General features: G+C 38.2%; 1 long non-coding RNA gene across 1 annotated transcript; it reads left to right on the plus strand.

Annotated features, from left to right (window-relative positions):
- Window positions 1-1010: 1010 nt before the first annotated feature.
- LOC141491626 (uncharacterized) lies at window positions 1011-10725 on the plus strand. The gene is made up of 3 exons (XR_012469673.1): window positions 1011-1091; window positions 4777-4885; window positions 10177-10725. It is a non-coding gene; the product is annotated as an uncharacterized LOC141491626 (long non-coding RNA).
- The last annotated feature ends 1627 nt before the right edge of the window (window positions 10726-12352 follow it).

Raw genomic sequence — 12352 nt, forward strand, 5'->3', positions numbered from 1 at the left:
GAAATAAATGTTACCTGTCATATAACTCAACCCTCTCATTTCAGAGAGGGAAGGGAAGGGGAAGAAAAGGAAGAGCAAAAAAAAAGAGAGAAAGAAGGGAAGGGAAAGGAAAGGAAGGAAAGCCAGAAAGTCAGAAATCTTTCCTTTCTGCCTTTCTGCCTAGGATAGAGAATAAGCAATTGATACCATTTTGCATATACTTGTCCCAGAAAAACTGCTATACTCACTTTGAGTTGTGAAAAATGCAGGACTTGGAGTCAGACAAGATCTATTTGGGTTTGAATTCCAACTAATGCTTATATACTAAACTTTGATCGTGACATCATCAAAGACTCAGAGTTAAAAGAAACACTTATTATTGAACCTGTATATGGTCAATCATCACCTTGACAAAATCCTGTAAGTATTATCCAGGCTAGGGAAATACTTCACTGCCTGAGGCTGCTCAATCTGCTGGGGGTTGGTTCAAATTATTAGCAATTTTTCTCCCTGTTTCTAGTCTGAATTGGCCCCTGTTACTTCTACCAGTGCTCCTAATTCTACCCTTGGGCCAAGCAAAATAAGGTTAATTCCTTCAGCTATCACATCCCCCCCCCACTAAATTTCCCCCTTTCAGCAGAAAAATTTCCTAATTTCTCTAGTGGATCTTTATCTGTCATGGCTACCATCTTTGTTTCCTTTCTCAGGAAACTTATGAATTGTTCAATTATTAATAGCTTTCTAATATGTATCTACAACCCAACAATCCCTGATCTTAAAATATACTACAAAACAAACATCCAAAACTATTTAATATTGGCTAAAAAAAACAGAACATTCAACAAGTGAAAGAGTAGTGGATGTTTAATAAATATTTCTTGGGGAAAACAGTAAATATTGGAGGGAGTTAGGAAAAATTGGGTCACTAATTTGCTATTGGTGGAACTATGAATTAGAGAACAATCTAGAATTATGACCAAAGAATTATTAAACTGTCTATGCTCATTGATTCAAGCAATAACTACTATTTGGTCTATTTCCAAAGATGATTAAGGAGAAAGGGAAAGAATCTATGTGTTCTAAAATGCTTTAGCAGCTCAGAACTGGAAATTGTGAGTATGCCTATCAATTGAAGAAGGGTTGAACAAGTTGTAGTATATGGTTGTGTTGGAATACTACTGTGCTATAAGAAATGGTGAGTCTGATGAGTTTAGAAAAACCATGGATAGACTTGCAGAAAACGATGAAGAGTGAAATGATAAGAACAAAGAGAACATTGTTTACAGTAACAACAAAATTGATTTAAAAATAACTAAGTGACCAAGTCATTTTGACTATTATAAATAATGCAATTAACTCTAATAGACATATGAAGGAAGACATTATCTATATCCAGAAGAAAAAAAATGATAACTAGAAGTATAAATAGAATGATTTTACAGATATATGTGTGAATATATAGATATATATATGTATACATATATATGTCTGATGGAAGTAATTTCTATAGTGGGAAGAAAAAGAAAGTCAAATGATAATTTAATTATGTATTTAAAAGGAATAGCAAAGGGGCAGCTAGGTGGCACAGTAGATTGAGCAACAGCCTTGAAGTCAGGAGGACCTGAGTTCAAATCCAGCCTCAGACACTTAATAATTGCCTAGGTGGGTGAACTTGGACAAGTCACTTAACCCCATTGCCTTGCAAAAAATTAAAAATAAAAGGAATAGCAAGTTGTACAAAACAGATTTAGTTTCATATACAATCACCTTTTTTCTATTGTTTTAATTATTAAGTTCAGAATAAAATAAATAAAAATTTTAAAAAATAAACATTTCTTACTTAAACTTGGAGATCAAATGTGGGTCCATTTTAGATCCAGTCTGATGATAATGCCAGTTTTTATTTTATAAACTCAGTGGAAGATGATTGGCTCAACCAAGAGCAAAAATGTCTGGAAAGCATTTAATATGAATTCATGGAAATAGAATGGAATTGGTTCTATGATTCCATAACCATAGACCAAAAGGAAACTCCCAGTACCAGTGGAGATTAGTTACTACTCTGCAAAATACAGTCTTAGAGAGCTGTAGGGGGGCTCAGAGAACATTAGTGATTTTGCCCAGGATCAAAATTAGGACTTGAGTTCAGTACTTCCTGATGAATAGGTCATCTTTCTCTCTGCTAAGCCATGATGCCTCCTCCTAAGGTTTCTCATACTTCTTCAATATTTCTGATTTAGCCAATGGGAATACTTTAAATATTAAAATACCTTTATGACTTGATGGATGATCTTTAGATGTTCTGTGGTATTCAGGATTCAAAAAGATGTGGGTCAAACTAAGAAACTGAGATTCAGTAGAGGTTAAAACAAAGTCCTTCACTTAGATTTCAAAAATCATGCTCCCTAGTATATGATAAGGGAGAAATGGCTAAGCAAACATCTTGTCTTCAAAGGGTCTGGTGGGGGTGGCTAGGTGGTGTAGTGGATAAAGCACTGGCCCTGGACTCAGGAGTACCTGGGTTCAAATCCAGTCTCAGACACTTAATAATTACCTAGCTGTGTGGCCTTGGGCAAGCCACTTAATCCCATTTGTCTTGCAAAAACCTAAAAAAAAAAAACAAAAAAACCAAAGGGCATGGTGGTTTTTGTTCCAGAATTTAATATATTCTGATAATTATCTGCTTCATTATCTTGAGTTTCAAATAGCAGCCTAATTAGGAAAGTGTTGTTATTTGAATTCATATACAACAAATAAAAAGGTTGGGCAGGCATGGATGGACAGCTAGGTTGTCTAAGGATTGAATCCAGGGCATGGATTCAGGAAGACTTGAGTTCAAATTCTGCCTCGTACACTTACAGATGTAATCCTGGGCAAGTTTCTCAGCCTGTTTCATCCTCAGTTAATAATACTAGCTATCTCACTGAGTTGTTGTAAGGCTCAAGTAAGTGAACATGTGAAAATACAATAACATTATAATATCTAATATACAGAAATATACTATAACTAGTAAAAATATTTTTTCATCTTTAAGGGTTATATAAATGCTAATGATGATTTTGGATAAGTAGAGGGAACTACCAAGTTGATGAGATCACAGATTCAATGTATAATTTGGACCTCAAAACAATAAAAAAGTTGTTAAAATTGTTTTTGCAAATAATTGGGGGAAATAAAATACAATATATTTTTAAATAATTACAATTTCCTAAAAATTAATAATGATAAATTAGGAATGTTAGTTTATTCCTAAATATAATGTAAATAAATATACATATTATATATAAATGTATATTACATATAATATATAGAAAATATAAAAAGAAAAGAAGCAAAAGAAAAGATTATGGTTAGAAATAATAAAAACCAGAGAATGTTGGAGCTGGAAGTAACCTAGTTTGTACCTAAGGGTGCTTCCAGCCCTAATATTCTTTAGCTTTTATTATTTCTATCCATAATAAGCAAGTCCCTGGCATTATAGATTTTTAGGTGGAAGAGTCCTAAGAGAGCATCAAATCCAAATTCCTCAAAAAAACATTTACAAAGTATGATTGCTATGAACCAGTCACTGTGAATTTACAAACAAGCAAGATGGTCCCTGATCTCAATCAAGCAGCTTACACCCTAAGAAGGGAAGGTAGCATATGTGGGGGAGTGATGAGAGAGGGAAAGAAAAGACGGTGAGGGGAAAAAGCAGAGGGTGGAGTAATGGGAAAACAAGGGTCATGCTCCCCTGAGCTCTCTTCCCGTATCTTTCTGGATATAGATCCAGAATAAATCCTATCCTATATCCCTTCCTGACTTTCTAGATCTAAAAACCAGTCCTCAGTTGGGCTCCAAGAGAAACTCACCCATAGAAAATGGAATAATCCATAGTGACAAGGCTGCTGAAATTCTAGAACATTCTCGAGGAGGAGGCCTCTCCACAAAGGGAAGCTCCAAAACAGCAACTGAGGCATGGCTCTTGAAATCCAGAAGTCAGACACAGAAGGTGTCAGAGCTGAGTCTGAAATCTAGCCTTTCAATTCCCTCTGGTGCCTTTTAACTGGAACAGGTGGGATTTTTCCCAAAATCTGATTGTATCAAAGTGATAATATATGGCCAAACTACAGCAAGAGGTCATGGTAAAAAGCACCCTAGATTTGGCATCAAAGCTTCTGGGTTCAAATCTCAACTTTGACAATTACTAGCTGTGGGACCTTGGATGAGTCCCTCTACCTCTAACCTTTCTGACTCTCAGTTTCTTAATTTGCAAAATGAGGGGTTGAGTCAGGTGACCTCTGAGGTCCCTCTCACCTCTAATTCTTCGATAAAGGCAGCTCAGTCCCAAGTCTCCTGCCTAAGTACCATTCACGATTTTCCATCTGATTTTTTCCTCTTTTGTAACCCCCCAAAAGTAACTGATCTGCCAAGATTAAATGTGATCACATTTTTTTCAATTGACAACATGTAACATTTTATTTTCCTATTGATCTCAATCCATATACTTAGGGGTAATTCAGTGAGACATATTTCTTTTGAAGCAGCAAATCCATGAAAAGTGATAAAGAAATAGCAGGGAGGCGACACCCTGAATTTGCATCTGGGAGTTCAAAACAAATGGGATGTTCAGAAAGTTATTTGGGATTAGTTGAGCATGAGTAGGTATTTCTTGCTTTCTTCTTGGCCAGGCAGAAAATTGTTAGATTAATAAATCTAATGGCAGCAATGCTTCCTCTTATAAAGTATAATCACCCTTCTTCTCGGGGAGATCAGCTTGAAAAGATCCAAGCACTTTCCTTTCTCGTGTCTTTCTAGTAATGCCAAGTCCCAGTTTTCTTTCCGGGAGAGAATGATACTGATGGAGGTTCATTTACCCTGAGTCCTGATGAAAAGACTGGAGCCAGAGAGGAGTTTCAGGAAGGAGGTAAAACAATAGTGTTTGCTGTGGAATCCTGGGCTTCCCTGGCTAAGCTGATAACTTGGGTTTCTTTTCAAATTCATTTATTTTGATCTAAGAAGACACTGATTCCTTTATAGAGAAGGGGCAGGGGCCAGAATCTTTCTCTCTGATCCAGATTCTCAGGTTTGGTCATCTTTACTTGTCCTGTTCCCCAGTGACAAAAATTTCCACCATGGTCCCAAAGAACTCAGATATAGAGGATCCTACCCAACATTTCATAACTAATTTTATGACCAATGTTTAGATGATGAGCTAGATGGAAGGAATTTTGTGGGACCTAAGATCCTGCACCTTCTGAGCTAATATTCACAATAGATCTGACCATTTCAATGATCAGCTCTAATGCTATGCATTTCATATCTTCTAATATGAATGATATGTCTTTTCCTCTAACTCCTCAAGGGAGAGAACTGTTCTATTTTTATCTTTGAAATGTCAGAACCAAGAACACCACTTGGGTATGTGGTAGGCATTTGTTGAGATGATTCATGGGTGGCTATGGTCAAAAGAATTGCTCTCCTTGGGTTCAACTTTTTATCAATGAGCTAGATCCTCTACCAATAGTTAGTCCTTAAATGATGGAACTTTATCCAGGGCTCTTTTTGGAGTTTTTCTGGCTCAGTTGGACCTGCCAAAATTCAGAACTCATTGGCAGAGCATTTGAGGACCTATAGGACAGTCATACCTAAATGAAGCATTAGAAGGGAACTTGAATAGAAATTCTGATATTCTTTGGAAGAAGCAGGTATAGAAAAAAGTGTTAGATATGATTTCCAAGGGACAAGAACCAAATCATAATGTTGCCATTTGAGCAAAGTCTGAAGTTATCTTGGGCACATCATTTCAGTTCCCTGGGCTTCATTTCCCCATAGGTAAAAAATAAATGGTTGGATGGGGGTTCTTTGCTGTAAATGTATGATCCTGTAATCCTGTAAGAAGTACAAAAATTGGGGTTTTACAGTAACTCGAATTAATGAACGCTGATATTGTTCTGCAGAGAAATGCACACAGACCACACTCTCCTTGAAAGTCTTGTTATCTTTGGCAACTGCTCTCCAGCACTATCTTGATACTCTTCCTGCATCTGTGATCACCTCCTCTGGCTACTCTTACTGTTCTTTCCCCTCTCATCACTATGTATGGGAATCCCTCAAGATCCTGGCCTCAGCCTTCTCTTCCCATCCTTTCCTTCTTTTCACGTTCTTTCCTTTTTTTTTCTTTCTTTTCTTCCCTTCCTTTCTCTCCTTCCTCCTCCTCTTTCTCCTCCTCCTCCTCTTCTTCTTCTTCATCTTCTGCTTCTCTTTCTCTGTCTCTCTCTGTACATGTGTCTTTGTGTCTTTCTTCTTCTCTCCCTCTCTCCCTCCCAACTCTCCTTTCCTCCCGTCTCCATATGAGATCTGACCATTTCCTAGGACTTCCATGATCAGCTCTAAACCACAGATTCCCAAATCTCAGTCTCCAACTCTGGCCACTATCCAAAACTGATGTAGACCTTCCTGTTACAAAAGTAGACCTATAATGCATAGTCTTAAAGAGCTGTCTAGGATACTGAGAGATTGTATGGTCTCTCCAGGGTCACATAGCCCATTTATGTCAGAGTGGGAACTGGATTTGTGTTCCTGATTCCGAGACTAGCTCACTATCCATTACAATTAGGTTGCCTCTCACTTCTATCTCTATCTGTCTCTACATGGATAATTTTATTAGTGTTGGGAACTTCCATTTTCTAAAACTCTACCATTGATGCAGAGTGGCTCTTTGTATATAACCTAAAGAATCTCTGCCCCCTCACCTTACCTCTTAGCACCCTAGCTATCTTCAAGATTCAGCCCAAATTCTGCCTTCTACAGTCCTTTCTCTGCACTCCCCCACCAGCTCTGGTGCCTCCTCTTTTCAGACTGGTCTTCCATTTAACCTACATATTCCTTTGAATTACCTAGTTATTAACATGTTGTTTTTTCCATTAAAATATATTCTGTTTGGGGCGGCTAGGTGGTGTAGTGGATAAAGCACCGGCCTTGGAGTCAGGAGTCCCTGGGTTCAAATCCGGCCTCAGACACTTAATTACCTAGCTGTGTGGCCTTGGGCAAGCCACTTAACCCCATTTGCCTTGCAAAAACCTAAAAAACAAAAGAAAACAAAAAAATAGAATCTGTTCCCTGAAGGATGGTTTCCCCCAACCTTTGTAATCACATAGTAAATGCTTATTGTCTTGACAGTAACCTGTAGGTTTTAGAAGACAAGGGTAAACATTTGATGTAACTAAATCTTGCGTGTAAATATGAATTATTATTTTGACTCTAAATTCAGGGCTATTTCTTCAACTACACACTCTGTGGATTTCTCTCTTCATCAATATGTTCTTAAGAGAGTTTCCTAAGGACTTGTCCAGGTTCACACAACCTTTCTGTGTCAGAGATGGGACTTGAACCCAGATCTTCCTGCCTTTGAGACGAGTTCTCTATTCATTATACCATACTGCCTTGGTGAATAAGGACTTACTATAGAAAGAATTAAGTTTACTTCAGTAGGCAGCTAGGTAGAACATTCGATAAAGAACTGAACAATGAGTCAGAAAACCTGAGTTCAAATCCTCTCTTGAGACTTCCTAGCTATGTGATTCTCACCAAGTTATTTAATCTCTCAGTCTCCTCATTTATAAAATGAAAATAATAGTAACACCTACCTTTCAAGTTGTATGGATTGTAAAATTCTTCACAATATATAAAGTGCTACATGAATGCTAATAATTATTACCTATCAGATAAATGATCAGGCAAGACACTGGAAATAACCAAAGCCCATGTACTGGTAAGGAAGTCACAAGAGGGAGCAGCTAGGTGGTGTAGTGGATAGAGCACCGGCCCTGGAGTCAAGAGTACCTGGGTTCAAATCCGGCCTCAGATACTTAATAATTACTAGCTGTGTGGCCTTGGGCAAGTCACTTAACCCCACTACCTTAAATAAAAAAAAGAAAGTCACAAGGTTTTAATCATACCCATTTTTATAGTTGCTACAAATAACAAAATTGAAAGTATAATGTTTAGAAGGAAATACTCCTGCTATTCCAATTGGTGAGCCCTGTTATAGCAGGTCTTAGGTCTGGCATTCCCTTTAGCCCTCTTCTTGCCTACCATCTTTCTCTTTTCCAATTCTAGAGTAAAACTGATAATAATAAAATTGATACTACCTTTACTTCTGGAAAAGGTATAAAACTTTACTACTCTATGGCTTATTCACTATCAGTATGGCTTTGCAAAACAAAACAAAACTTCCTGGCCATTGTTTTCATATATGTGTTATATATTCCTATTAGAATGTTAGTTCTCTGAGGACAGAGACTGTCTCACTTTTGTATCTGTATCTCCAAAATTACTGGGTTGTTTAGTAAATATTTGAAAAAGACTTTTTCAATCATTCATTTAAGAGCAGATTGAACTGGATAATATCTTCCATTCCTTCCAAATCCAATACTTATGCAGGTTAGGCAAGCACAACCTTATGTCATATCCCATTTTGTCCATAGTTTTTGGTCTGTTAATTGACATTTTTTGGTTTAGATCCATGATGTCCTAAGTGTGGGGAACATGCAGTGTGTAAACTACTACCAATGCAGGGTGAAAGATGGATCTGTGGATAGAGTGACAGGTGGCAATATGGCATGGTGGCTAGAGGATCAACTTTGGAGTCAGGAAGACTGGCTTCAGGTCAGGTCTTGGCTCTCTGACCCACGTCATCTGTGTGACCTGGAGCAAGTGACCTCACTGCTCAGTGAAATCTTTCTGAGATTTGTACACGGTAGATTCATAATAAATATTTGTTGAAAGGGTACTATCATTTTAACATTTGTCATAATAAATTAACTCATTGAGAGTCACAGGGTTGTATCATATCCTTAAAGGAAACCTTTCTATTGAATTCCCCTAGAGGGGAATTGCTTACACATTTGGAAATCCTTCCTACCCTTGGAGAAAGAAGGTATCTATCCTGCCATTGTTGGTCAGAAAAGAGAGAGAAGCAAAGGAAAATGAGGGAGGTATGTTGGCACATGCATGTACCCCATATGAGTAGATACCACTTGCAGCATCTCATCGTAATGAATCACACTGATCTTAAATGGGATTATCAACTGAACGGAGGCAGGGCCACTTTTTTAAAAATCATGCTCCTCTGATCAAACAACTTCATGAAATTCCCTAACGATTTACCTAAAGCAAGATAAAACATGACTCCGTGCCCTCAGCCAGCCTGGTGAGATTAAATTAATCTCAAAGCACACATTTGTGGAGAACTGCATCACGGGCAGGGCAACAGAACAAATGACGTGATTGTTTTCTTTCATCCACAATTTTTCCCCTTTTTTTCTTCCAAATTTCAAAAGAACAAAGAATTCAGAAATGGAGTTTTGACTCATGATGAAATATTGGCCCCATCTGGTGGCTGTCAGGAAGGAGGCTGCCATTATTACAGGGGGAACACTGTCTGTGACAGGGGTCTCTCCTGTTGGGGCACACTGTATTCTATATCCACCCCAACCATGTGACTATTCCAAATGGATTGAGTTTCCCTTGAACAGCAGTAGGCTCTAGACTAAGTAGTCCTAAAGACCTCCTCTTTAATAGTCCCAGACCTGAGTTAACACATTTGAAAGAATATACTGGAATCTTGACTGGTTTGCATTTGGAATCCCTTAAATGATTATTTCTGACTCTGCTCTGGAACTCCAAATACTCAGGTTGGATTAGCATCAGTCCCTCCAGAATTTTACCTTATATTTCTTAGAATGTAAATCAGGGGAAATCTGGGAAATGTAGTGTCCTCTCTCTCAACTAGTCCCATAGTTGAATTTAACTCTGTGTCCATTCAGGTAAACTTACCTTAAATAGAGGATGGAAGTTGATCTTCAAGAAAGGAAAGAGAGAATTGGTAACTGGACTGATGAGGCTCTTTGGCCAAGCCCCGGGGTCACTACAAGTAGACTTTAGAGGGTTTTGCTCACCGATGCTGAACTAAATGAAGCATTAAATTAGGTGAGCTCTGTTATAAGTGAAGATGAAAAGGTCCCATAGCTCTGATCAGGAGGAGGGAGAATTCTCTAGCAGGATGTTTGCTGTTACACTTTTCCATTCTCCTTTATGTGTCTAACCCCCTACTGCCCAGCCAGTGTCACTTCCTGATAAATATATAAAGTTAACGGTTGTAGCAGGGCTTGTTTTGTTGTTTGGGTTTTGACTTCTTTCTTCTTTTAATTACAGGAAAGAAAAGATAAACCATCAAGAATAAAACAAGTATTCCAATGTGCAAAGTGGACTTTGGACAATGTCCTTGAAGATCATGCCATCAGGATGGGGTCAGAGCATGCTAAAAGGAGCCGGGACATTCATGCATCTTATCCGGACTGAAAATAAGGATAGCAGTCATTTACTGTACACATCAGTTGAGGGGCACAGGAGAGACACTTAAAAGATGTGGATCTCATTTTCTCTTAAAGGGCAAAGGGCAGACCATTTCACAATTAAGGGCTTCCAAATTTGGAGCCCAAGGTTATGGGAGAAAACTCCTATCTGATCAGGGTGCAAATTGCTCCGAGGACTGGCTGTCAATCAAGCTTTATCAATGGACCTTTCTTTCTTGACCATCTACAAGCTCCCTGGATATAACCAAGGCAAAAATTTGCATTCATTTTACTCCTCTTTGAACTCAACACTAACTCACACATACACATTTGGAGCATGCAACTATGGGAGAGTGGACAGGACAATGGGGAAAAAAATGAGACACCAATAATATAATCATCAAATAAATATGGACACAAAAGTATTTGTAAGAACATGTGTTCATTCACTGTCATTTTGTGACCATATTAATTCTCCCTTGACAAAGTCTTAATGAGGTACTGGAACAAAAATAGGACTTTCTGTTTCTATATTGGCCCCAGTGAAATGAATTGTTTTTAGAGGAAGGGAGAATAGAGAATTTTTTTTTTTCTAGCACTTTTGTAAATACTCATTTTCACAATGGTAGCTAGAACCAAAAACTGAAATTAAGGTAGGAAAGTAACAAGAAACAAAAACTGAGCAAAGTGAGAAGGTAGAAGAAACGGTGTAGGAAGTTAAGCACCTGATTTAAAAAAAATAGAGCAGAGGCAGAGTTAAATGGTCTTAAAGGTTACCATCAGCATTTATAGAAAAAGATAATAAATAAGGTTGCCTCTGGAGGTAGGTTTTCCTTACTAGAAGCCTACCAGGGAAAGATAGGCTATCACTTATCATTTAAATTCTTTATCAAGGAATGTTTGGTCTCAGTGGTCTCTCTTAAGTTCCATAATTTGAACAGGAAGGCAAGAGGAAGGGAAGCACCAGGGTAATGTTCTGTAGGATTTGAAGTCTATAAGTCCTTCAAGGGCAGGGCAGGAAATTTTTTACTGTATACAGAGTAGATAGGGACTGCCCCCCTCCCGAGGTCTGGTTCCGATGCTGTTCCAAGAAGATATTTAACAAAGCAACTGACTCCCACCCTCTTCCCAGCAAGGATCTGTCAGGATTTTTAAGGAGTAGACAGTGAGCGATAAAGAGAGAGACTGATAGAACCGAATCGCTCTTCTCTATTCTAGTCTGCTTGTAAGCATTGTAAGGAAGAGAAAGATTGAAGCTGCAAAGTGTACTGTCCTTTGTTTATGGACTCTTTGGTCCATAAACATCCTGATAGGATGACATCCTAAACTCTACACTAGAGGTCTGGTGGGGGTACACCCCCTCTTTAAAGGACAAGTCATTTTTCAATCAAGGATAGATGAAAGAAGTGGGAGAGAACTGGGCATGGATCCAGGAAACCTGGGTTCTAGTCTCAGCTCTGCTAGTGTGTGACGTTAGACGGGCCTCCTCACCTTTGCCATTCATTGGACCTCAGTTTCGTTCAAAATTAGGACCTAGAATTACTACAGATTAAAAATTTTCAAGGTTCTATCCAGCATGAAAATATGGTAATACTTTTAACCAGCTGCAAGCTTCTCTACCAATTATTGAGGTCTAATAGAACATTATCTGTCTGCATAAATTAACTACAAACTTCTACTTGACAGACACTATGCTAGAACTGGGGAGACAAAAAATTAAATTAAATTTTAAAATGGAATGAGTTTCCCTGAGGTTTCGATGCACTAAAGACAAGTGGAGGGTAATGAGTTCCCCGTTACTAGAGGTCTTTCATTAGAAACAGGATGATCACTTTTCATGGCCACTGCCTTAGGTAGCAAGTTTGCTGAATGTTCACTGAGATTTCTTGCACCTCTAGGATTCTTTAGTTATAAGATCAGATAAAAGTTCTCTCCTGAGAAGGAAGAAGGGGCCGTACTGCTTCCGGTCAGTTTGAGTCATGTTCAGTTATGTCTGCCTCTTCTTGACTCCTTAGCAAGATCTACAGGAGTGGTTT

This window comes from Macrotis lagotis, chromosome 6 (assembly GCF_037893015.1).
Source record: "Macrotis lagotis isolate mMagLag1 chromosome 6, bilby.v1.9.chrom.fasta, whole genome shotgun sequence".
NCBI lineage: Eukaryota > Metazoa > Chordata > Mammalia > Peramelemorphia > Peramelidae > Macrotis > Macrotis lagotis.